Genomic DNA, 4,750 nt, shown 5'->3' with positions numbered 1-4,750 from the left:
TCAGTAATTTCTGAAAGGGTCTCTTTGAGAATTTAGGAACAAGGCTAAATTTCTCTTTGTCCTATCACCCGCAAATGGATGGCCAAAGTGAAACAACTAGCCTAACAATTCTCAATCTACTAAAAGCCTATGTAACGGAAGTAGATCAAAGATCCCAATGGGAGAAGTACTTACCCTTACTGGAGTATGCCTACAATAATACTATACATACTTCCACGGGAAAAGCACCTTTTGAGGTAATTGAGGGAAGATAAAAAAAAGTCCCCTGCTGCTTAAGGTACACAGGAAGATCTTCGCTGCAGATGAGTATAGCCGAGACCTACAAGAATCTTTCCAAAAGATTAAGGATGGTATCTCTATCTCACAACAAAGGCAAAAGGCTGCTGCTGACAAGCACAGAAGAGCCACGCCTTTCAAGAAAATGATCGGGTCTTACTCAAATTTCCCAAGGCTCGTTTAATGCATACGACGGGCAAGAATCCTACGAGACACCAAAAGTACTATGCTAAGTTAGCAAAAAGGTACTATGGTCCCTTCCAGATTCTTAGGCCAATCAATGAGATGGCCTATCAACTCAAGTTACCCAGCCATTGGCTCATACACAATGCTTTCCATGTGAGCCTACTAAAGCCTTACAAAGGAGATCCACCTCAAGAACCAACTATTAAAGACCCACCGGAGATCAAAGACCAAGAAGAGGTGCTGCAACCCGAGTTCGTTCTCCGACATGAAGACAAGGTACTAAGAGGCGGTAAGACTATCTGACGATATCATATTAAGTTTAAGAATTATCCTTTTGAAGATGCTAAATGGATGAAAGGCATACAATTAAAGGATAACCTAAATCTTGTCAATGCTTATAATGCTTCCTTAGAGTAAGCAAATGTACAAATGTTTAAAATGAGCAATGTTTTTGTCTTATAAGACTCTCTTTTTCTTTATTGTGCACAAAAATGAAGTAGTATGCATGCTTAGATCAAGTTTGCGGAGATGACGTCTCCCAAACACCAAGTAGAGCTTATCACTCTACTATGGAAGATTGATAAGACTAATGTGCAGACATGCTTGCGGCAGCTTAGGCTATCAAGCGCCAAATGGACTAGTCATCCATTCTGGAACAATGTTGTAGGGTAACATAAGGATCTTCTACCCACTAGGAAAAGGACTAATGAATATGCTTTATCTTCTCTACCACATAGTCAAGGACGACTATGATTTCAAGAGAGAGGTAATGTCATAATAACTAATATATAATTCTCCTAAATGATTTTCTCATGTCAAACTGATCATTTAATATGGGGAAGTACCAGGGGAGAAAAAGCTAGAATATTGGTTAAGCTGGTAGACTGGCCACAGTAGGGATCCAAAGAAGGGAAAATAGGGATCCAAAAGGAAGGCCATCTTCAAAAGAGCAATGTGAAACAATGGGCTTAAAAGACCCTAAGTTTCAGTCCATTAAGACTTCCAAAATGCTAAGGTTCTAAAATTCAAAGGTTGTGTCCAAAGGTCAAACACTAGGGAAATTGGATGCTTTGTGTGTGTCCCAAAAAGTCTTCACAAGTCCTACATAGGAGGGGGCGAGCCCTAGAAGTAGGGAATGAGAGAGAAATACACACACACACACACGCACACACACTCACAAGCTTCTTTTACACAAGGGGAAAGAGGGACACATGTCAGCTCCCTAGCCCAGATGCCCACAAGGTGTACTCAAATCCTATTGGCTAGCCATGGAGGTGGACCAATGAGAATTAGGCTAGAGTAAATCTAGTTTAATTAATTTAAAAACACTTAATAAAAGAACCAATAAGAATTAAGCTCCCTAGAAGACTATTGGACAGTCTCCCAGGGGCTCCAATGAGCATTCAACGGCCCAATGGCTTGCCTGATTCCTATTGGCCAGGAGGCAAAGGGGTCCAATGAGAGTTTAGTTGCATTTATTTATTACCGCAACCTTCTAATAGCATTGCGTATAAACCTCTTGTAGCTTGATATTGGAAGTCCATAGCTTAAGGATGTTCTAAAGTTAATCCAAAATAGTATTGATAGAAAAACTTTTTTTGATAGAGGAAGTGATGCTCATGATGTACCTCCCTCAGTGATGTTACCACAATACAAACTTTTGGAACTTGCTACCACAGTACAAATTTAGGAGATGTTAAGTCAATGACTAACCCAATAAGGATTTACATAACACAAAATATTTAGATGTTAAATCATTAACAATAAGCAAATCACTCAATAGCAAAGGAAATAATGGAACATGACTCCTTACAAATTTAATAGGCTTAACTATTCACAAGCACACTTTTCGACACTTAAAGAACTCAACCACTTCTCATGAGAAGCAAATTAATGACAAACTTAAACTTTGCCTGTCCAAATTAGAGCTTTGCAAAAGTAAACATCACATCCAACGTTGTGCAATACCAAAAGGGTTGATTACAAACAATCACGTAATGCAGGTAAGGATAAATAAGAAAACACCAAGCCATGCGGCCCACAACTACTCCTCTCTATGTATGAAGGAGATGATGGAGTCGGCAGGAATGGTTCAAAGAGCCGCATATTGTATTTGCACTGTCACGAGTGGTTGCATTTCTTACCTGCCCGATTCTCATTAGTCCCTTTCCTCTAGCTTCTTCATGTGCATCCTTTCGGTCCTCTGAACTTTGCAATACCATCGCCAACTTCTTTGTCATCCTTGATCTCTTTGATGTTGCTTCCATTCACCCACAAGCGTCGCTTTCGATTGATCCCTCTCAAGCTTCCTTCTACGGACGCATCATTGGGCCCACCACCATCGTTTGCAACTAGAGGTGTTGTTTGTTGCTTGTCAGTGTTGTCACTGTCACAGCGGGCATGGTGTTGTTGTTGTCTTTGTTGCATGCGGGTGAAGAAGTCAAGAAATGAGACAGAAGGTAGCAATGCAACATAAAATAGAAGCAAATCAAAAATTGCAAAAAACAAAGAAACAATTTCTATTGGGAGCTGCATACCTAGGGGCATTGTGTCATCCTCCATAGAGTATATCAGCAATCCCCCGATGTCGGCATTGTGGTCTCCGCCAAAAAGCATCTGCATTTTGTTGTAGAGTTCGAATGGAAAGTCTTCTACATGCAATCCTTTTGTGTGCCGCTTGGTTTGATTCATCTGTCGGTACACCTGGACCATCCTGAGGGAATCTTCTTCTCCTAGTCCTTGAGCCTATTGAAGAGGGAGTTTACTTTCTCCCACTTTGTTTTGCATTGAACCTTGTTATGGATGATGCCTCGTGCTTGGCAGATCTTAGTAACCACTTGCCAACAGTTGCGACGAGTGCATTCATAAACCTCCCCTTCACTCTGGTGTACCTGTACTTCTTTCTTTGCCTTGACCAAAGTGATGATTTCATGTAGTCACCAATAAATTCATGCACTTGTTTGAGGAGGTGGGGTCTATGATGGGGCCGGTGCTCCCTCAACCGAGGTGATGCTATCACTAGGGATAACGATAGGAGCCATCCTGCTGCCTGGGGTAGGCCCTGATAAAAGGCTTGCTTGATTGGTGATGGTAGAACCGTTGTGGGACGTGCAAACAATGGCCGCGACATTGTGGAAGGTAATCCGTGTGGTATTGAAAGCAAAGGTGGCATTATCGGAACCGGCCGTGCACCCAAGGCAAGAGGATGGCTGGGTAAGAGTGGCTTCCAGTGTCTGTGAAGACTGATTGAGGAGGTGATGTTGTAGTCCCCCTAGCATATGCACCGCTGGCCCCTCCGGTTGGCGATCCTCCTTGCCATGGTTGCAAGTTCATCCCCATTATGGTGGAGTTTTCTTGAGCTAATCCCATTTGTAGTGCCACTAGACGGATTCTCGCCGCCATTTTTTTTATTGTCGGCATCGCTTTGTTGAATAGGGACTCCATTGGCGGGATGGAAGAAGGCACCTCCTTACCATTATCACTCCATTTGTTGTTAAGATCCATGTGCAAATTTGAGAGGACATGGCTGCAAAAAACAATAAGGATCATTATCGATGCCATTAGTTGGACAACATATTTTTGTCAGTGCTAATGCACATCTATAATGATGCTATAATGCACAACACCACAAAAGGCAACACCAATGTAGAACAGAGGCAAGTAGCGAGTTATACTGGAGAGAGATATGGGAGCTAATTTACACAGCGGTGGTAAATTGTCGCCTCTCTTGCAAGAAGCAGGGTGGCACACTCCACCATCGACAAGTGAGCTTGAGGTTTGACAAGATGGAGATCTCTAGACTCTAAGATGATGTTGGCACATCGAATGAGTGTGCGGCTGGAGGATCAAGGGAGCATATGGTGAGGAGGATTTTGTAGTGGTAGCTACTAAAATGGCACAAGACATCAGGCGGGTGGAGATGACAGTAGCCGTTGTAGGTCCTGCAGGATACACACACACACACACACACACACACACACACACACACACACAGACAGAGAGAGAGAGAGAGAGAGAGAGAGAGAGAGAGAGAGAGAGAGAGAGAGAGAGAGAGAGAGAGAGAGAGAGAGAGAGAGAGAGAGAGAGAGAGAGAGAGAGAGAGAGAGAGAGAGAGAGAGAGAGAGAGAGAGTAGTACCTAGATGGGTTGCAAGCATGCAGCAACAATGTGCAATTCTATGCACTTGCATTGGAGTGCCGCCACAGGGGTGAATGTAGACGTGCAGAGAAGAGTTAGAGCAAAGCCGATGATGAATTTAGCAGGCCTCTGCATGGTTTCCAAAAATGACT

General features: G+C 42.9%; 1 pseudogene; it reads right to left on the bottom strand.

Moving 5' to 3' along the window:
- Window positions 1-1,957: 1,957 nt before the first annotated feature.
- On the bottom strand, window positions 1,958-3,966 carry LOC147465632 (uncharacterized; annotated as a pseudogene).
- Window positions 3,967-4,750: the final 784 nt, after the last annotated feature.

This window comes from Adiantum capillus-veneris, chromosome 1, assembly GCF_014529385.1.
Source record: "Adiantum capillus-veneris isolate H3 chromosome 1, ASM1452938v2, whole genome shotgun sequence".
NCBI classification, from domain to species: domain Eukaryota; kingdom Viridiplantae; phylum Streptophyta; class Polypodiopsida; order Polypodiales; family Pteridaceae; genus Adiantum; species Adiantum capillus-veneris.
The sequence above is the reverse complement of the archived record's forward strand: the minus strand, read 5'-3'. Positions and strand labels throughout refer to the sequence as shown.